This window comes from Danio rerio, chromosome 7 (genome assembly GCF_052040795.2).
Source record: "Danio rerio strain M-AB ecotype USA chromosome 7, GRCz13ab, whole genome shotgun sequence".
In the NCBI taxonomy this organism is placed as follows: Eukaryota; Metazoa; Chordata; class Actinopteri; order Cypriniformes; family Danionidae; genus Danio; species Danio rerio.
The window spans coordinates 69,212,775-69,236,371 of record NC_141027.1 but is presented as its reverse complement, the minus strand read 5'-3'; the positions used below and the strand labels follow the sequence as shown (position 1 = coordinate 69,236,371).

At 36.1% G+C, this 23,597-nt stretch overlaps 1 protein-coding gene and 1 long non-coding RNA gene across 5 annotated transcripts in view; one reads left to right on the top strand and one right to left on the bottom strand.

The window, feature by feature from the left end:
- znf609b (zinc finger protein 609b) overlaps window positions 1-23,597 on the bottom strand; it is a 108,865-nt gene that overhangs the window by 45,662 nt on the left and 39,606 nt on the right.
- Window positions 12,417-16,749, top strand: LOC147843256 (uncharacterized). The gene is made up of 2 exons (XR_015496446.1): window positions 12,417-13,914; window positions 14,171-16,749. It is a non-coding gene; the product is annotated as an uncharacterized LOC147843256 (long non-coding RNA).

Sequence of the window (23,597 nt, the reverse complement as noted above, 5' to 3'; positions counted from 1 at the left end):
ATAAAGTTGACTTCATTTCAACTCTCCTCGACGCTCACGCCGGCGAAGGCGCGCCGCGCTGCTCCTCGCCGCTTATCATCGCCTATCGCCGCCGGTTCTCATTGAAAATGAATGACTTCCGGCTACTTTGACGCTGTCGCCGCTTTCGGTGTGAACGTACGGTAAGAATGTGCTCAACAGCGATCAAATAATCGCAGAAAATGGACATTTTTAAAATGTCAGTACCGACTGAATTTTAGTTTTGTAACAACAACAACAGATGAAACCTGATTAACTTATTAAGATAAGTTAAAGCAACATAAAATTATTTCTTGTCTGGACTTTTTGTCATTGCAAAAATTAGAGTACTCTTGCTTTGTTTTCAGTCCTAATTTAGGAAATGCTACATTGCAAGTGCCATTTACTGAAAAAAATTTGATCTCATTTTCATTCAACCTGTATTTGTTTGTATAGTCTGATTTATGCGGCGTCATTTCAAAAAGCTAAAGTGAGACCACTGTGTTCTTCAGGTTTTTTTTTTATTAATTATGCAAAATATTTAAATTATTAATTGTCCGTGCAAATGATTATATTGCCTTTGTTTGAATTATGATTAAAGTGTGCTTGCCTCTAATTTTAAAAAACAGCAAATGTTTCAGCCTATAACAGAGCCCATTAACATCTGCTTCACATAACTTTAGTACCTTTCTCGACTTGACAGCATTTGGAATCAGCCCATTTGAACCCTGAATCAGAAAAATCAAGATCAGCGAAACCCTAATGAAAACCAGCGAGCCCCTAATAGTACATCTACACATGTTTCACCAAACAGCTTGCACAAAAACCAAAAAATGTAGAAAGATGTCAAATGGCCTCTGGTGTGAAACTGCCCTGCACAAAGTAATCACACAAAAACATGAAGCACAGAGTCGGTTAAACCAAACCTCGACTGAATTCAACTGCTCTGCTCTGATAGCAGCTGGACTGTGGCTCTGAGGCAGTAATCTGTCAGCTTTACTTAACTGCTTCTGCTCTTTCCAAGATAACAGATGACCTACGCTGATCAACAGAGCTTAGGCTTATTTCAAGCACCCAAAACAGTATGTTGTCGATCAGCATGCTTTCATATGTCCTTTTTGTTCTTGGAACTAGATGGCGAGGGGAAAATAAAGGCTTTTACGTTGGAAGGCTGTTGGTTTAAAAACTGATACACTTGGACAGTTTGGAGGAAATGAGGGCAATGGCTAGGAATTGCTCAGGAAATTTTTTTTTTTTTTTTTTTGGCAAGGTAAAATTAAACAAAGATTGTTTTCCCAGTGTTAACATATCTATAAAGGATCACACCTCCATATAAAAATGAAAAAAAAAGAGGTCAAAGACCTATTTTTGGTATTAAAAATGATTACTTTCTTCAAACGTCACAATGGATTAGAATTCATACTGGGTCAAAAGCCCTGTTTACACCTGGTAAACAGGGTGTGAAATGTTTTGAGCTTGTCCACTTTGATCACTTCAAGTCATATCACATTCACCCGGACAGCTTCCATAATGTGGTCAAATGCATTTAAACAACCACAAATCTTTCAAAGTGCTGACCAAATGCCTAAACATTACTGAATGTGTTGTTGAAGCACACTAGCCCGATGGGATTTAAACTATGCCATCTGAACAGTTCAGTTTGAAAGCAAAAAACACATTAAAAGCACAATGTCCTCTTTTTAGTCCTGATTCTAGGACAAACAAACAGCATTTGGTGTAGTACACAAAAGCTTCTGCTCTTTATGTTGCGTTCTGTTTCATGTGTAAACTCTGAGGACTTAATTTGCAAAATTAAAAAAAAAACTGATCATAAAAAGCCTTTACATACACACTGATATACACCATCCACCTGTAAAATCCTGAAAATTAATCGAAAGTGGACAAAAAAAGGTGTTAGTTCACCCTCATGTCATTCCAACCCCCTTAGAGACATTTGTTCATCTTCGGAACACAAATAAAGGATGAAATCCGAGAGCTCCCTCATCCTCCATAGGCAAGTCAATCTCATTGTATACATCTGCTTATAGATGGATTTTCTGAATGAAGTAGCTTTCAACATCATAGCTAGAATCATAGCTTTGTTAATGAACAAATCAGTTTTTTTAATTAAATAAAAAACTTGATCAATAATCTATTAAGCCATTCATAAGAACAGTCATTTAGTTCAGTCCTGAATGAATCAGCGGTTTTGAATAAATCGACTGAACCAATAATTCAATTAATTGCCATCACATACTAGCACAATCTGACAGACACAAATGGTCACAATTTAAGTTTAATTTAAAATATTTAAACCATTTAACATGTATAATAACTATTTGCATAAAAAAAAATATTCATTAGAAAATTTCAGATGATTTAAAAAGAGACATAATAACATGTTCGCTCAGCCTCATATCATTCCAAACCCCTTAGAGATCTTTGTTTGTCTTCCAAACACAATCTCATCATATACATTTGCTCATAGATAGATATTCTAAATGATGCCGTCTTTTAACTCTCCAGTCTTCATAAGGCTCTTTCATGCAGGACACTAAATGCATAGATAAACATCACGAAGTGCAGCTGCAAAAGTAGCACAGTTTTGAAATTTGACCATGGCACATTTGCACTTTGGTTGGCGAAGCTTCAAACAGCCATTGAAATGAATAGGTTTGAATTGGTTTCTGCATCTGATGTGAAAGACACATTTGGACAAATCACATTTCGGCTGAACTAGAAACACGAAAGCCAATTAGCAATCTTTAAGAAGCCACTCAACAGCCTTCGATAAGTAATTAAGAAATGCTGCAATCTACCATTTTTCATTACTGATTGGAACAAAAGTCTGTACTTTTTAGTCAGAAGATGAGGTACTGTAAAAGTTGTCTCTGAAACATCAGCACTATCTCTAAAAAGAGAAGTCCATGTGTTTATGTTATTGGTTAGTCTTCATTTGTTCATTCTATTCTCTTTTTATCCTGGCTGAAGCATTCTATTAGTTATTTCAGTCTAAGAATAATCAGTCTATGTTAGAGTATAACGTTAAAGAATGGTGAGACTGACTGTTTATTTTACATTTCTTGTTTTTATGAAGGATAAATACAAAGAGAGCATTCATTAATTTTGGACAGTTTTTATTTATAAAATATTATAGTTTTATAGGAGGAGGTTTCGTATTCTTGGGTTTTTCAGACAATGACCAGACATAATAGGTAGTCTTGGTAGTTTTTCTGATATCGTAGCGACCAAAATTAATAAACATATTGTGATTAGGGTTGTAACGGTATGAATTTTTCACGGTATGATAATCGTCTAAAACAATACCACGGTTTGACGGTTTCGCGGTATACGGTATGTTACAAATGTTACAAAATAATAGAACAGTGAAGCAAATTTGACTTTTTCCAAATAATATATTTTTAGTTACTATAAACAACACCACTTACAATGAACAAATAAAAATAAGAAAATAATAAATAATGTGTCAAAGTCCAAATAAAGTCCAAATAAACATGGTGCACATCCTCAGTAAAAAATAGATATAAATATTTACTATACTATAAATAGTTACATAACGAAACTAGATTCAATATGGAACATCCTTAGGTTTTATGTGCCAGCATGGATATGGTTGTCTATCGATATGGATTTGGATGTGGTTGTCTGCAATGCAGACAAACAGCTGCATCTTCATTTGCGTCTTTTGAAAACAGCGAGAGCAGCAGTTCGTCTTTGCTGTGTCACTGTTTTGTCATGTTTCTGTGCTGCTGTGCATGCAAAAGTACTTAGTATGAGAATTATTTCATGCAAAACTTTTTTTTTTTGCGTTTTATTTAGCCGCGCATAAATGTATGCCTATCTCTCATTCCGTGTTGTTCAAAAAGCTTGGTCCACAAACAAAAGCGAAACCTATGCTTATTGGTTGTGATATAGCGAGTTTGAACCAATCTGGGCATGGAGGAGGGACAATGCATCAATGTATCATGTCTGATTTGTCCGGAGACACAGTGACGAGCGTTTCTTTGTCAAATCAGCGTTGTCAAATGTTGATGACGTAACCGCACTGATTCCGGAGCCTCTGAAAGTCCGCGAATGTTATGTGATACAGCACTGGAAAGCTGAGATTCTCTTCTTTATGCCAATCTTTGAATTGTATGAATCGGATCAGCGGATCAAAAGTTATTAAACATTTAAGACTTATTAAACTTATTTTTAGCCGCGGGCGGCTGTCTCGGTCTTTAAGGAGACAGAAAACCGTTAAAGGTTAAAACCGTTGATATGCAATTGTTCATGGTATGATAATCGTGCACGTTCAAATCGTGGTAAACCGTCATACCGGTATATTGTTACAACCCTAATTGTGATATAAAATTTACTGCTTATTTCTGCCCTAGTGCGACACACAATTTATCATGCTTTTGGTTTGCTCTCATTGTCTTAATATGATTTATATCAATTGTAGATGCTGGAGATGACAGTGATATGAAGACTTTTAAGTGGTGTTATTTGACAAAATATATGGGGGAGGACCTTTAGGGACTTCTTGATTAGATCCAATTTTGAGAGTCATGATGCAATTCCAAAATGATTCTTGACCTACATTTAATTGGGTTTGCAAATACATCCTTCGAACTCTACATTTTTTCCAGAATTTGAGTTTCTATGCTTTTAGTTAACATTGAAATTAATGTATGACAGTATGGCCATGTTAAAAATAAATCAGTTCATTAACAAAGTTCAAGATTATGTTTAGGACGTTTAAGCCTCAAACAGTTATAATTAAAAAAAAAAAGTTTATTATACTATAACAAAGTATATAGTTGAAGTCAGAACTATTAGCCCCTTTTTGATTTTTTTTCCCCTTTTTAAAACATTTCCCAAATAATGTTTAAAGGAGCAAGGAAATTTTCACAGTATGTCTGATAATATTTTTTCTTCTGGAGAAAGTCTTATTTGTTTTATAGTGACTAGAATAAAATCAGTTTTTAGTTTTTTTAAAAAACATTTAAGGTCAAAATGATTAGCCCCCTTAAGCTATATTTTATTTCGATAGTCTACAGAACAAACCCTCGTTATACAATGACTAGCTTAATTACCCTAACCTGCCTACTTAACCTAATTAACCTAGTTAAGCCTTTAAATATCACTTTAAGCTTTATAGAAGTGTCTTGAAAAATATCTAGTAAAATAGTATTTACTGTCATCATGGCAAAGATAAAATAAATCAGTTATTAGAAATGAGTTATTACAACTATTATGTTTAGAAATGTGTTAATAATATCTTTCTACGGTGAACAGAAATTGGTGAAAAAAATTAACAGGAGGGCTAATAATTCTGACCTCTTTAACTGTATATAAAATAACATATTTGCAAATTATATTGGAATTGCTTTTAGTTTAGATCCACAGAGAACTATCATTAAAACAAAGCAGTACACAATGCTTCATTCATTGGCAAGATTGTGCAGTAGTTCACTTTCATTCACTGTCTGCATTTGCAGAACACAAGCCGCAAGCCTCCACTTATTTTGCTGTAATGGTGACATACAATTCTGTTGTAATCAGTGTCCATGCATCATGTTAATGCCACCCTGTCTAGGTTGTTTAGTGATTCTAAAGCCAGACGAGAAGCACAGCACTACGATCTAATCTGAATACAGAATCAGGCCACAAACAAACACCGAAGATCGTATTGAGGTTGGGCCGATAGTTGATGCCATCGTCCATCGCCGATGGCCAACAGATACCACGATGCTGAGCCAGCATCACAATCTTCAGCTCTCAAAAAATACACACCCAGCCCCCGTTTACACTAGTCTTACTAAGTCTTAGTTTATAAATGACATTTTAGAACGAAAACAATCCACATCCACACTGGCGATTAGCATTTCTGAGCCGCCCTCCTTTCACACTTCCACACACACACACTGTCATGCGCTCGAGACATTGAACCAGAACCAGTCTACAGATTGAACCAGTCTACTGACCCGTTGACTTCCTTGACCCGCTGTCAAGGAAGTCAACGAGTCAGTAGACTGGTTCAATCTTCCTCTTTCACGCTTGTACTTAGTAATTTTAGCGAAAACCTTAGATACTGTTGGCCGGTTCCTGTTGGTTGTTCACCTTTTTTACCAACCAAGTTTGTCGACGCAATTATAACGACACAGTAAAGCTGCACGATTCTGGCTAAAATGAGAATCGTTATTTTTTTTGTTTTTTTGCTAAAAATAAAGATCACGATTTTCTCACGATTCTGTAGATGTAAAATAAAGGTATGGTAAAAACAAACATCATCGATAATAATATTATGTGTAGGTCTACTGGTTTCAATTAATAGTTCTATTCTACTTATATTAATTCTGATGTTGAATTATTATGTTTGAGATATATGCTTGCAATCTGTCATTGACAACATTATTAGACTATTTTATTCACTGGTAAAATCAGACATTTGTCATTATCAGATTATATTCAACAATAAAGGCTAGAGTAGCTATACTAACACTGTAAACAATTATTTTCTTGCACAACTCTGTTCCTTATGAAAGAAATAACGACAAATGCTTGTCATAATCATAACTCTAAATTGCGATAAGATTATTTTAATGATGTGCACACTTTCGGTTTCATTTTGACTGTTAAGTGCTTGTGTATACTTCGCGTGCGACTCTCAAACGATCACTCTGTACCACAAACTGAATATTATTTACAACAGTATTACCTGTTCACTGCACATGCAGGTTCTATTCACTAAAGTAGACGCACGCGCTTCTATCATTAAGTAAAGCACGCGCTCTCTCTGTGATAACAGCTCACGGTCAGCAGCTCACGTCACAAGTGATTTCCTGGCCCCGAAAACATTATAGGAAGACAAAAATGAAATTTTAGGTGAATTATACCTCATAAATACAGTATGTGACTCACTCAACATCATTTAGAGGTGTCCATGTCACTGAGCGACGTATGTGAAACAATGAAAAGACTCGTGCGGCCGCCTTTTCTTCTCTCCTGAACTTGAAAATATGATTGACAGAATCGTAGAAATGCTGAATTAAGATCGTCTAGGGGGTCGAATCGAAATCGCGATCTCTTTTCGATTAATTGTGCAGCTCTACGACACAGATCACTCTGCCTATTTACGCCTATTCACGAGTCCTGTGGAAAAAGTGATTGACAGGTGGCAATTGTGTATGTGACTTATTTTTATTCATTTATGATTTGGTTATGGGTAAAACAAAGACCATGCGGATCAGGTAGTTAAAACGGTAGGCTACAAATAATTAATATGTTATGAATTAATTAATTATTCATAATTAATTCACCGCGCCAATGACGACGATGCCGATGCCCATCACGATGTTTTATATCAGCCATCGTACAATGCCAAATTGGTCGACATCGCCAAACCCTACCAAGTAATATACCATTTATATTACAATATGTGAATCTTACTGTACAGAGTGAATATTATGACAGTTTTGTTTGATTGATACTATTAAACTTTTTGGTAATATAACATAGTTAACTAAATGACTGAATTTTAGTCCTGTGCCTGTATATAAGATATGAATTTTGTAAGTTCAGAGGCTGTCTCAGAGGCTGTGGATGAACTTGCTTTGTGTGCGTTTTACATTTATTGCAGTTTGGAAAAAAGTGTCAGATTTATAGTATTTTGGGGGAAAATAAAATTGTTTTTTTTTTAAATAAATCTTTGAACATCTAAATCGGCTTTTACTTTTTAATGCAATTATAAAAAAAAAAAACATATGCTATATGTGAAAGTTTGAAATGGATAATAGTGGTTTCGTGCCATTTTCTTGATAAAGAAAAAAGCTGTTTTACTCAAAATAATCCAAATGAATTTATAGCATTTTAAAATCAAACTTTTCATTTTCTCTCACCCCTAAACAATATATTTTTATTTTACAAATTAATGTGCAGCATTTGAAAGCAATAAAAGTGTGCTTATTTGTTTCTAGATTGTCTTAACTCTTTTAGCAAATTTAGGTAATCATGAAATAATGAGTTGATTGAATTGTTACATCCCTACTGACTGTAGCAGTAATTACATAAAATTCAAATCCAAGTTTCAGTGTTTATGCAACAATGCCAATATATTCGAATACACTAAAATGATCTAAATAATACCAATCCAATCCCCAACAATCGACGATTACTACCACAAACAGCCACAGACAGCATTTGCTTGCAGTGCACCTTCTGCTTTATAAATGTGGTTAGTTAGTGGACTGGCTTCTGCACAGCAGGTGTTTTGAGTGCTGTTCTCTCAACATGGCTGGGTCGTGTCTTACCATCTCCCACCCTGCCTCATTTGGCCTCCTCCATGCAGCTGGTTAGCTTGGGCTCATGCCCAGTATTGTTTACGGGCCTGTGGGAGGCTGAAGGGGAAGAGGGAAGGCCCCTGAGCTGAGCGAGAGTGGCGACCTGCATTCCTCATAGCTGCTGCTGCTGGAGAAAATGGATGCCTAAGAGAACAGCCAGCAATGAAGAAACTGGTTTCTCAGAAGCAGAGCAAATGATTTTGAACTAATCTTCTAAAATGTGCCTTTGGAATTTCATTATGATTAAGTAAGATAAAGCATTACAGATGATGATTTTTTAGACGGAACATGATTATTAATAAGAGGGATGAATTCACTACAAGTTGCTGCACTAATAGTTATTTGTACTGCTTTAGGAGGATAAAATTCGTCTACAGTTTTATCGATGCAAGTTTTCGTTAAGCCGAATATGTATTATATTTGGCCTTGTTTATGCTTGTTATTTAGATGTGTTGTCGATCTGATCACAAGTGGATGCCTCTTAATATTTGTGTAAATAGGGTCTTAAAGGATTGAGCTTGTTTACTTTCAGGGGTTGTCAAACGCATTCAATCAAATTGTTTTAATAGTGTTAACGCACATGCATTCGAACAGGCATATAAAAACACCTACTCTCTGCCTAGTGACCCAAAATCTTATTATTATGAATGCTGAGATAAAGTGCAACAAAACAAGGTCCTCATATGGTAACCAAACACACAAATAAAAGAATGCTTTTGTTACATGTCACCAGTCAGCCATTTTGGAGAGATGTAAACAATACCCTTTAACCAAAACTTGAACATTTTGCTAATTACTGTCTCAAAATTATCAATTATTGTCATATATTAGCCTTTAATGATTAGTAAGAATAGAAAATAAAAAAAACATTTAAAATTCTAAAGACTGTTTATAGTTATGACAAACAAAATGAACACACACATTTCATTGATCAAGTGATGATATCATTCTGAAGTGTAATATAATAAGCAGCAGATTCTAGTTTACTATTATCACCCAAGTATATGGAGCCAAAGCAGTCAAAATACAGTACCATTTGTCCTGAAGCTTATCAGTGGTTTGGTATTGACTTAATTTTGTACAGTTTTTTAAAAAAAATAGTTCTCAGTATGCATATCTAAATATGACAGCCAGCACATCACTACAGATTATCAATGAAAACTTTTAATAATTTGTTTGTTTTTCTGTTCACTAGTAAGTAGCATAACATGGTTTCATTCACTTATTAGGACACCCTATGAATGGTCCTACCAAAGTGACCAATGTAAAATGTGATGAAATAAGAGGGAAGGGATCCAAGTCAAAATGACAAAAAAGTGGTCACAAGAGATGTATCTGAAGATGCTAACAAGCTAGAAACAAGGCATTTGATTAAAACATAAAACCACAGCTGCCCAACTCACTGCAGTATACATGGCTGGGCTGCTAAAGCCAAAGCTTTAGTCACTTGTGCCAATGCCAAACATTGGTTTAAATGGTACGAGCAGCAAAAATCTTGGGTTGTGGACAATGTGAAACATGTATTATTCTCTGATGAGTCCACCTCCACTGTCTTTCCCATGTCCGGGAGAGTTACGGTGTGGAGAAGCCCCAAAGAACAAGGTTATAATAGTTGTGGATTTTTCATTACTTTTAGTTTTGATTTCGTTTTGACTTTTTGTTTCCAAATTCAGTTCATTTGGTTTAGTTTTTAAAGATAGATTTACTAGTTTTTATTCGTTTCTTTATTTTGAAATTGCTTAGTTTTAGTTTAGTTTTTATTTTAGTTTAGTTTTTAGTTTCAGTGTCAGTTTTTTTTTTTTTGGTCACACTTAATTTAATGAACCGTTTGTTGAATTTAGGTTAAATCGCATCTACATGCCAACTAATTCTCATTAGATTATAAGTAGACTGTTAGGTTGGGGTTACTACAAGTTTGTGTATGCATTTCAAAAGGTTCTTATAGTCAGTTATATCTCTCTTGAATAAGCAATATCAACAGAAATTAAGCTGACAGTCTGCTAATTCTCAAATGAACTATCAAAATAAAGTGTTATCTTATTTCTTTTGTAAATAAGAATATTTGTTAGGTGCAAGGTTGAAAATCATCAGAATAAATATTGTATAATAAACACTCAACCAAAGAAACATTTTTTGAAGCATGTATGCAGGGGATGCATTAACACCATCTACCCATCCAAGTCAAATACAACAGCCCACAAGATGCACTAAGTACAGTACAATATGTGCGCAAGGCTGCTTTTGAGATTAGATACACAGTAGCGATGTGAAGTTCAGAACTTTAACGCAAATTGGAACTTTGTGACAATTCTCCCATGTTTAGACTTAGCAAATCCAAAATATGTAGTCAGCAATCATAATATCAGTCAGTTAAAACTTCACCATGATCTAAAAAAGTTTTTTACGATGAATTTTTGCAACACAACTGAAATGTGATTAACTCATTTAAATAACATTACGACATAAAACATAAAACTAGCCCTCGGTTTACCCACACTGCAGTTGTTCAAGTTTAGTTCAGTCACGGCAGGCTGTCATGTACTGTTTGTGTTCGGTTCACCTGCTGAATCACGCATTTGCAGTATTATCGGTTCATAGATTCTCAAATCTGATCTCAGTGTACTGTTCTAATAACTGAATAACTCAGTATTGGTTTATTTTGAGACAGAGGTGGGTATCGGGCATGTTCAAATGTAAGTCGTTTCTGGATAAGTGCTTACTGGAGACGAAAGTTGTTTCAAATGTTTCAGTTCGATTTAGTGAACTAGTTATCCGGTTCACTTAGAATATCCGGTAAAAAAAAGAACGATTCGTTCATGATTGTGATTACAAATACAGAAATAAAACCAATTATCAGGCACAAATGTGCTAAATTAATACTTTTACTTGTCTGCTCGGGTCATATTTAATCCTGTCACCATGCTGCTGTCATGTCTTCTCATTGTTTTTGTGGCGGGTCACGACAGCGAAGACTGACTGGATCTGGCCAATGGCATCAGGATTACATACTCTGAAGTGCCGTACGGGTCAAACACCGGCAGCGCAAAAGTAAATAGATTTACTTCTATAAGACTTACAGTATGTATTAAATACATTCATATAGATGAAAATTAAGTTTTTACTATAATTTTAGTTAGTTGTAGTTAGTTTTGTAAGTACACCATACAGTTTCAGTTAGTTCTAGTAAAAAAATAAAAAATAAATAATTTTTATTTTTAATTCAGTTAACAAAAATGGTAAATTTTTGTTTACGTTTTTTCGTTTGTTTTTGATAACTATAATAACCTTGCCAAACAAGCGTACCACCCAAACTCTTGCATGCCCAGAGTAAAGCATGAGTTTGATCAGTAAAGGTTTGGGCTACAATACTATGGCATTCCCTAGGCCCATTACTTGTGCTAGATGGGCAAGTCACTGCCAAGAACTACTGAACCATTCTTGAGAACCATGTCCAGACAACAGTTTAAACACTGTATCCTAAAGGTGGTTCTGTGTATCAGTATGATAATGCATTAACACGCATAGCAAGACTGGTGTCAGAGTGGTTTGATTTTTTTCCACTGTAAAAGAATGACATCCACCGCTGTCAACCACATGCAATAAAAACTAAATACCAGTACTGACAATGTCCACATACTTAGGAATTAGCAAAGAGATTCACATGGTCAAGCTGTTTCTAGGGCAGTTCTACATTTCACAAATTTTCTGCAGACCCCTACCACTCTTCAGTAGAAGTACCAGCTTCTACATTAATTGACCCATATGAAAAATGCATTACCACATAAATAAATAATTATAAATAATAAAACGCAGCTACAAAGCCCAGAAGATTCGTTGCTGAAAGCACCATGGCTCATGCTAGATGTTTGATGATGTGGTACCTTTCAGGTCTTTTAGAATAACTGACAGCACACACGGCTTTAATGATGAGCAATCTTGTCAGCTAGCGAACGTTTTCTGTGAACACAAATTCAGCTTGCTTGTTCGAGACGCAGGAGATCCAGCTAATTTCATGTTGCTTTGAGTGCTGTCAAACCACATCTTGCTTTCTTTTCTTAAATGCAAAAAAGGGCTGAAAGAAGAAGAAGAAGAAGAAGAAGAAGAAAAAAAAGATCCAGATGTCAAGCCAAGAACTAATAATGTGTAACAGATCAGAGAGTGAGAGTGATAAAGAGTAAGAGAGACATGGGGGAGGGGGGCAGAATAGCAAATTCTTTCCCCTCCTCCATAATACTACCTCCTGGTGTGACTAGTCATTCACTAACAACGGTATCTATTACAATAATAATCCACATTCTTGTCAAGGTCACCCTTTCTGGAAAAGGCTGGGCTGAGAGGAAATCCAGATAAGCAGCTCAGAAGCACAGCGTCTCTAGCACTCGGCTCCGTCATACACCTTTTCACAACAAATGCAAAAGCGCAACACGACTCGCTGCTGGCTGCCAGAATCAACATCCAACACTCCAACAACATGAGCTAGAACTTTGGCCCACAATCCTTGAGAAAAACAAGTCTATTTATAAGACATTTTCCCAAATGTCCATTGTTATGATCCTTTATAGGGTTCAAGTGTAGCGGTGAAACCCTCCTGTAATTGTTAGAAAATACAAAGGTCACTTTTGTAAATGTGTAAATGTGATCAAGTAGACTTGAAACATTGTCAGATGGTAGTATCGACTTTGCCAAGTCACCAAAGCTCACCTTGATCGACCTCATGGTAGGGCTTAGGGTTGTCAAGATGCTGGAATTCGATAACAATCGGTACTAAACATTAAAGAGCCCATATTATGGGTTTTTGAAAATTCCCCTCCATGTAGTGTGTAACACAGCTCTAAGTGAAGTGAAGTATCCAGCTAAGGCTTAAATCTGTAAGAGTATTGTGTTTAAAACGGTTGATTCATCTATAAAAGAGTCGACTCATAGTGCTTCAAACGAGTCGCCTTGATACCGAGTCATTAGGTGTTTCGCCATGACGTACGAACGAAACCAAGTTATTCACGTGCACGCGCAGATTTCAAACCAGAGGCCCCGCCCTCTGACGCAGAAACCCAGACACACACACACACACACACACACACACACACACACACACACACACGCACACACGCACACAAACATGCCGATTGATTGAAGTCACACTGCAGATGGAGATCATCGAGTCTCTACCCAAAGATGAAACCTCAGCATTATAACCAAGCAGTTGGAAACTACTGGAAACTTCTGCAAACTACATGCTACAAAGAATACTTCATCGTGTGTGTGCGCGGACGAGGGCAAAGTGTGTGTGTTTGTGTCTGTGAAAAGAGCAGAGTGAGACAAGCTATGAGATCTCCTCGACAGTTTTTGCTCAATAAAATAGTTAGTCGTCTGAATTTTCAAGTCCATCGTCTGTATTTACATTGACCCAACTGTGATTACTTTTATATTGCTGATTAGCTGTTTGGCATTTCACTATCTGACTGAAGGCAGTCGACCAATCGCAACAGGCTGTCATCGGTCCAATCAGCGCAGATTAGCTTCGCGCTAAGGAGGGGTTTGGGAACAAATGAATCACTGGACGATTCATACAGGAGTCGCTGGGATAATTAGGTAAAAGTAAATGCAGATTACAAGACCATGAAAGTGTTTTTTGACCTTGCATGCATATTAGACTGTTGTTGGAGACCCTTACAACCAAGATATGACCCTATTTCATGTATAATATGGGCTCTTTAAAAAAACATCCATTTCCTGTGAACATTTAAGCGATGTTGAGCACGTTCTTAAACAGCACTAATTTGCTATTGTATTCTCACGCTCAACATAAATGACTGTGATTGGCACTGAAGGTCATTGTCTCACCAAAATCACCGTTGTTTACTGAGTGTAACCACAGACACAGGGACACTGAAGCGTTTCAAAGTCACGTCGATCAGCCTGTTTATCTATAAAGGTGACATACAAGCGATCCGCTAATGAATCGTGGCTTTAAAATGCTCCAGTGTCACTGTATCTGTTGTTACACGCAGAAAACAGCGGTGAGTTTGGTGAACTGATGACCTTCACGGCTAATTTGTGATTTATGATGAGCATATGAAAACAGCAGCGAATCAGCGGTGTTTAGGAATGTGCCCAGAGTGCCCAAATGTTCGAGGGAAATGGATGTTTTTAAAATTTTTGTACTGATTGGTATCAAATTCCAGTATTGTGACTACCCTAGTAGGGCTACAGCTGCCCAAAACAGATAATTGGAAAAATTTTCCAATTTTGTGTGTTTTCAACAACTTAGGTTTGCTAACTAGTCCTAGATTTTTTACAAATCTGAACCAAATTGCCATAGTCAGATCCCAGAGTCTGAATTTCAAAAGTTATGAAAAAAGTAGACTTTTCCCATCTAGGTTTGCCACGGGACAACCAAATGTCAAAAATGGCCAGGGCTGCTTTTACAATAGTCACAACAACTCTTGTATGGTATGAGACATCATCCCCACACTCAGAAAGTGTATGTACGAGCTTGATCTGACGTCATTATAAAAAGTAGCATGGTTTGACCACAATTGTGGTACTAAAATGTAAAAAAGAACAACATGAAAGCAGCTTAACTGACTCAAAATTTGACATGCAGTGTTTTTGGCCAAGGTGGCACCATGCAGAAATATTGAATTTTGCATGCAAGTGACTGTATATTGCACAATTCCCTAGCCAAAATTCAAATTGGTGGAACAAATGTAATAGTTATAAATAAGTATGAGAACATTTAACAACTTTAACCAATTGGTTACACTACAACTGTAGAAGTTTTTACAAAGATTTTTATGTCGATTGACTATTTTTATTTTATTAATTTTTGTTTTATTTTATAATAATTCCTCACATTTATATAGCGCTTTTCTGGACACTTAAAGCTCTTTACACATTTTTTGGGGAGGAAATGACGGCTGCCATACTGCACCCGAGTGCACACCACAAACCAGCTGATTGGTGGAGAGGAGACAGAGTGATATGGGGATGGTTAGGAGGCCATGATGGACAGAGTGGGCAAATTTGGCCAGGATGCCAGGGTTAAAACTCCTTTTTTACGAAGGACATCCTGGGATTTTTAATGACCACAGAGTCAGGACCTCAGGTTTAACATCTCATCTGAAAGACGGTTACTAAATACTGCATACTAAAAATTATTATTATTTTACAATATTATGTTATCAGGAACTATGCCACAGTCTTTAACATCAGACCAATATTTCCACAGCAAACAACTTCAGCTCTAGAAGAACTAGATTTTATAGCATGTACTCAAGTTGTCTAAAAATGTTCAAGATGGGTGAAAATCCTAGCCATAAAATGAACAAAATAAAGTACTCTCAAAAACGTATAAAACATAATTTTATAAACCATTATATGCACAAAATGCCTTTAAAAGCAATCCAGCGCTGAGATGTGGTCTGAATTTACCAACAATTCTCAGAGAAAATGTTCGGTTTATGAGCTCAGTTGTGTTGTAGTGAACTTTAACTATGGCAAGTCAAAGTATGATTTAAGAATGCTGGAATTTGATTGTTATAATAAGATGTTTACTCTTGTGTGCCTTATAAACGTCTGGTGTACAACAGTACACAATGACAAAACCAAAACAATGTTTTATATACCCACTCACGAGACAAGTTGTTTTTCATGCTGCTAGATTTCCCTGGAGAACCACAAGCCAACTATTTATGGAAGTAATGCATTCTGCTGCTTCCTCTAAACAGAGGAAAGACTCTATGTGGGTGGTACTCCGTCGAACAGATACAACATATATACAGACTGAGTGGAGGAACAGCTTTCCACAATTCTCTGAACTCTGAGCTGAACTTCGGTCTAGTGAACAAAACATGCTGGCTGGTGATTATAAAGATAAACCCACCCGCACACGCACAAACCTTCATTCTGCTCACAAGACATTATTATATGTGTCACGCAAAACAGCCGGGGTTAAGAAGATTAGTGTTTTACTATACCACCTGTGTTGGGATTTTGTACACTAGGCCATGTTTATATCACATACTGGTATTTGTTGAAGGGAGACTTTAAACAAGATAAATGATAGTGAAGCTGAAAATATTTTCTTTGTTGGAATGCAGTTGTGAACGACAGCCTGTCTATATTTCACATTCTTGAAATTGTGTCACAACATTTAGGGCTGTTGTTTAACACAATTTAGCATCAGTTTGTAATGACACTAACACGTTTTTTTCAAGGACACAGCTACTTTAGAACTTCAAATGTTTTTCATAATATGAGAACATTAATTCTTTATAGATATCCAGTCCTTTGTAATGGTCGTCACACACACACACACACACACATACACAAAAAATGTGTACCTCTACATAAGTAACCCAAACAGTATTATATGTCTTAACAGTAAAAAAAAAAAAAAAAAAAAAAATTCTTAAGCTGGTGATGTTTGAACTTGGAGTGGTGGCGTCATAACGCAACGTGCTAACCACAAGATCAAGTAGGCCCTGTTAAGTAGATGTGTTCAGGATGAAAAATAAGTATAATTGCACTGTTATCTGCTGCTATTGATGTCTACTCTTCTTCTCCCCTTTTTAGATTTCTGATCAAGTTATATCAGATTTATTAATGTAGTGAATCATCTGATTTTCATTGAGCAGGTGTAATATTCTTTAATATTAATTAATATTCACCAAGGTGCCGCTTTTTTTGGAGGAATGATAGTAACATCATCATAAACCTGGGGGCTGCATTTTGCTCACGGGGCTGCGAGAAAATAAATATAAAGAGCGGGGCTGTGGCAAAATAATAAATAAAAATAGTGTGGCTATGGTCAAATAAATAAAAAAATGAAAAAAGTGCAACGGCAAGTGCAAGCAGCAAAAAATGGAAAACGGACCGGCCCACCGCTAATTCTCCCAGTGCTCCCGATTAGCCAATCCGGGCCTGCACAGAAGCACATCTGAGGTGACGTTAAAGTGTCAGAGGTGGCGCAAATTCATTTACACAATGGTTAAAACTGATAACATCAGAAAGGTCCGACCCTTCCTATCTGAACATGCAGCTCAACTCCTTGTTCAAGCTCTTGTTCTCTCCAGACTTCAGAACGCAGCAGCACGAGTGGACTTTAATGAACCCAAAAGAACATGTCACTCCGCTACTCATCCGTCTGCACTGGCAGCCAGTTGCTGCTCGCATCAAATTCAAGGCTCTGATGTTTGCCTACAAAGCAACTTCTGGCTTTGCTCCTTCTTATCTGCTCTCACTTCTGCAGATTTATGTGCCCTCCAAAAACCTGTGATCTGTGAATGAACATCACCTCGTGGTTCCATCCCAAAGAGAGAAGAAATCACTTTCCCGAACTCTCGCATTCAATCTGCCCAGTTGGTGGAATGAACTCTCTAACTGCATCAGAACGGCAAAGTCACTCGCTGTCTACAAGAAACGACTAAAAACTCAACTATTTAGTCTACACTTTCCTTCCTAATCTGCAATTGCCTCTCTGGCTCCACCGCTAACTGTATTACAGAAATTTTTTTTTTAAAATACTAATGTTCTGCGTCTTACACTTTACATACCTAAAACTTGCCTACAGCACTTATTCATTGTTGCTCTTATAGTTGTGTAAATCGCTTCCTTGTCCTCATTTGTAAGACGCTTTGGATAAAAGTGTCTACAAAATGACTAAATGTAAATGTAAATGATAAGGAGGGTCTGAGCAACCATATTTTTTAGTCTAGCTTTCATGTTAGCAGGAAATGGGTGTTTTTAAATTTTCAGTATCGATTGGTCTAGTTTACTTATGTGTTTATTTACAGCTGCGCATATTCTCTAATCAAGTTTTTTTTATAGATCACAAACTTTGCATGGTAAGTTGTGTATGCACAGTTCCACTACCATTTTGTGCGTACTCCACATTTATAAATATGACCATAGGTTTATGGATTAATCATGTACTCTGTTAACCAATCAAAATCAATTCACTTCTTTTACTTCTACTTTCACCAGTTGTTTAATTTACAGAATGTCAAAGTTTATTTTTTAACACATGAATGTATTTTCATTTTCCGAATTGATCACATTGACACACATGAAAAAGCTTTGTGGATTCTATATAATGATAAAGATATGGATTATTAAATGATTATTATGCAGTTTAAAGTAAATATGTTGAAATTTTTAGGTTTAAAACCAAGTAAAATGACATTACTATAGTGAAGCAATTTATTGACGCCTCCAAAAAATTGACAGTATCTAGCTTTAAATGCAAGCCAACGAAAAAGTGAATTGTAGATTTAAAAAGGATTATAAAAGGATTATAAAATGTCGAAATCATACAATTCTAATAAAAATTAATGTGTGTTGAAAGTTTTAGTCACAGTCGATCTTTACATATAGCCAAAATGGTCAATAAAAATGCAAGGTTAGGGCTGTGCGATTTGGCCTAAATCGATATCTCGACTAGTTATACATTTTAACTCTATTGCGGTTAATTAACAATCTTTTATTAATTTATTCAATTTTTTTGCCCTCATAGTTCACTGATACTTTTTGTACAGTAAATATGCTTACATATTACAAGTGAAAGATTTTTGAATGAAGGGTGCATTACTTGATTTAAAAATAATTGAAGGAAACACACTATCTACGATCCATGATTACTTATTAAATATCTTTGTTAAATAACTGAAATTAAAACGCACATTGCCTAAAGCAAACAGTCACAAATAAATAACTTTTGAAAACAAAACAATTTTTTTCAACGTTTTTCATATTAAAAGTAGACAAAAGCAAATATATTCTAAATAAAATAACTCTTGTATATCCTGTAAACAATATTTAACAGTACATTTCTTGAATTGTCTGTACACAAATATTTTAAAGTAATAATTTTATTGTAATAGAAAATATGCCGTCTCAATGCATCCCTGGTGCAGCTTTCAATCATCTTCATAGTGCAAACATGCGACATGTAGTTACATTTTTAGAGAAGTGCACACAAACGCTGCAAGTTGGTGCAACCAAGCAAGAAAGTGGAAAGACAGATAGTAGAATTATTTTAAAGACCTGATTAAAGAACTTTGGCACAATTGAAAACAGAGTAAATCAAATACACATTGAAACGTAATTTATACTATTGTGAAAAAAAAAATACTTCAGAAAAATAGTTGTAAAACTCAGTAAAACTCTATTGCATTAGATATACTTTACAATGAACACTCCATAAAAACGTTGTCACATGATCTACAATTTGTTATGCTTCCATGGCAATGAAAACAGTGCAAAGTTTCACTACGGGGCATTCCCACAGGGATCACATCTCGCGACAAGATGTGTCAAAAAACACCCAAGCCATCAACTCAAGAGTGGTGAAACTTTAGATTTCATTGAATAAAACTGTACCATGCATTCTTGAACGCTTGAAACTTACGTTTAGAGACAGACAAACAGTATTTTGGGTTAAGAGTGGTTATGAAATACTGCCAAGCCAAAGCCAAGAAATACTTCAGGAAAAAAAAAAAACAATGTTGGCCTCCAAGCTATTCACCCTGAAACACAGCTAGTAGACTAATATCTTTAACAGTGATCTATGCCACGTTCATTGAAAGAGATCCAATATGGCTCCATTCAAACACAATGACTCAATGACACAATGACTATCAGGTCAACGGCCACACAAAATCACTTCACAAACGTTTCAGTTGAAGTATCAATGTCAAAAGATGTACGTTAATATAGCCTTAAAATCCATATAGTGAAATATAGTTGTAAAAAGAAAACAGTAGAAGGGATGGAGGGAAAACACACCAATGTCATGCAAAATATATTCAAGAGCATGAGACGCCAGCAGTTGTACATAATTCACACAGCCTACAGGACTTCACACCACCAAAGAAGGCAGTTTGATTGTACAACTAAGAATTGTGAATCTTGTGTTTGGAGATTTTGAAGAATCCTAGCACTTAGGGTGAAGTTTTAATTTTATCTAGATTCTCTGAGGTACATTTTACATTTAATGGCTACATTCACAGTGGGGGAAAAACTATTTAATCTATCTTCATGGTTCGGTGGGTCTCATCTATCAAATCTGATCTTTGATTTGTATTTTCTTTTGGATTCAGGTCAAGTGATTGGCTGGGCCATTCGACAGCTTGGTTTTCTTTCTCTGAAAGCATGTGGGAGTTTCCTTGGCTGTGTTTTGGATCATTGTCTTGCTGAAATGTCCACCCTGCTTTCATCTTCATCATCCAGCTAATGTAGATGTTGGACTGAAGCAGCTGATATTCATTTACAATGAGGAAGGGCAGAGAGCGTTTCTGTTATTTTTAAGCGAGTTATAGTTGAATCAAAACTTGTTAAAAGGTAAGTCAATTATAATTAAGCAAACCTTTCTGTAATCATAGTAGTGCTGTGCATTATTTGTTTAACCCTTTAAAGGGCCATGAAACCCCCTCGTTTCAGCAGGGTGTTTTCACACCTCTACTTTGGAAAAAGTCAGAAAAGTGGGCGTGTCCAGCTCTGTTTAGGGGGGAGTGTCGGAGGAAGAAAAGAGGCATGGTATGGGAGTGTCTATTTGGGCGCGTTGAATTTCAGAGTCAAAACACACAACCACAGCGGACAATGTGTCTATGTTTACATGGACATCTGTAGTCGAATTATTTGCCAAATTATTAAATGGTGGACTTTAACTGCAGTTTGGCTCTTTCATTCAGGGAATTCATTCATGTCCCTCCCGACAAACATGATATTTGATTCGAGGAACTGCTCTAAGCGTGTATTTTTCATGCAATGTTTGATACCGCAAGGCGAATGAGAGAAAAAAAACCTCAGCATTTCCCAGAAACTTAGATGCACACGGCAGGTAGCATCAGAAAGCCGCGTGTGTTATTCCGGTCACAAAATCCAACACGAGGTTATAGTTTGGTTGTAACTGTTAGTGCTAACTTGTGTATACTCGGTGCAATAGTTTGTTTGATACGAATAAAATACAACTGAATAAACAAAGAGCACTGGTCGCTCACTTACCAAATCTGTAAAGACAGGACAATCCACAGCAACTAGAGCCGCATCGTTTTTTAGAGGAGACTACAAGCGAATCCGGATCTCAGCGTTTGCAGATGAGAACAGCTCTCAGGTAAACAATGTTCCTCCTTAGACACGTAAGTTATTGTTGTCGCGCGTCGCATACACTGTTAATCCACACGTGACGCCAGCTGCGCTCTCACAGAGAGAAAATGAAAACAAAACTTAACAGCAGCAAACTATAAAAGCAACACTTCACGCTTGTTTTGCCAATACAATGTGGCGTCTCTGCCGTCTACACTCTGACAGTAATGAATATTAATGAAGTTGCACAATGGAGCGCGCTGATTGGTTTGAACCAAGCCTTACTCATGCATTAATGCATCACACTGCAAGACGTAATAAAACACACTCTGGCACAGACGTCCAGTCTGCACGCTGGAATACACGCTATTATGTTATGACCGTGACGCAGCTTCAAAAATTTGTTTCAAACCGGAAGTACGAATTTGCTTGAAACAACGCAAAAACAACCAATTTACACTTTTTAGTGAAATATAGGTGTCCTAATAGTGTTTTTAGCAGTGTGGGACACATATACGACTGTCAACAGCTCAAAAAATGTGTTTTGGTGTTTCGTGACCCTTTAAGATTTTAGATGCTGACTGACTGACGACGAGAGTGCCTGACAGGACTGTGCAAACAACATAGCTTTCAGTTGTAATAGATAACATGACGAAACTCACTTCAAGAACACAGTTTCTATAATTATGCTTTACTTATAGATAAAGGTCTATGGTTCTGCATACAATTATTTAATCTTGCTGGAGTTTAAGGCTGTTTCACTTTACTTCATGATGCATCAATCCAGTTCTGTAGGCCTTGAAGCCATTGGCTCCATTAGAGCCTTGGAGCCATTGGACAATCTCTTTTAATGGGAGCCATTCATAAATATTTCTTGCAAATCTAATAAATGTTGGAGACATACTCGTTATATAAACGACTAGATAACGAAATGATAATGTAAAATAAATGTAACCCTGTGACATTTCGTAATTAACCAACTTCTTGCATATAGGTAGTTGGAAGATGTGTGTAAAAGACCTGCCACCACAGCTGGAAAAAAACCTAGATGAAATAGTGCAGAGGGTTGCCGAAGAACTACTGAGTGATTATAGCTGCTGTCTGGGCTTTCACTGCCTTTCTACACCTTCCTTTCTTCATGTATTTTATCCTGTGTTATTTCATTTTATTAAACATAACTTAATTTGTAAACTAATTAGATTTGTTTTTTTGCATATATGGATTTCTTTGGTTGTTACCAACAAGTATAATATTGTGCTTATATAAATTTTGAAAAAGTATTTCTGTAAACAATGTATTTTGCGACACTACAAATAAACGATAGTATGAAATGATAGACTTTTTATTTTGTCCATATGATAGATATCGTCATATTGCATAGCCTATGTGTTCATTAGGCATGGGATGATAACTGTTTTTCAAGATATACCGCGGTTTGAAAAAGTCAAGGTTTTAAAACCGCCTAAATAGTCTGCTTTACTGTTCCTATGTTTTCTTTTTTCTTTTTTTAGGTCAACAGTATCTCCAGCAAAAAAGGTATCCAAAAAGCAATTTTAAAGTGTAAAGAAATCTTACAAATAAATAAAGACGACAAAAGTCAATGATTATTTTAAATTATTTAGCTTGACATGTTTACTGCTCCAAAATAGTTTAAATGTTTCTTAAAATAAAATATATTGGGTCCAAAGGGGAAAGGGGTTTTGTTTTTTACCCAGATATTTAAAAGGAATATATTTTAAAGCAGTAATCACAATACCGTGAAACTGTGATGATATTTTTATCCAAGGTTATCATACTATCAGAAACGTAGACCAGCCTATGCCTAGTGTTAGTTTAAGGCATTGTCAGTTTAAACTTCTGATATAGCATTATTAGAAAACAGATGTAGAGCATGTGCACAGAAAGTCTATGGTCAGACATGGGTTAAACCTTATCTGAAGAAAACCAGAACTACAATCAAGGAATTTGAGTGAATTCAGAAATAGTGCTAACAGAATAAACGCAAGGGACTTTTTAATGTTGCTTTGTAATGTTACAGATATATTTTAAATTTTCAAACAGCAATATTACACAGCCAATTACACAGCTATATGCAGCTATTAACGTTAATAATTCTTTTATGCTCAAAATGGAAACAAAAAACAATCCAACCATAATATACAGTTTATTAGT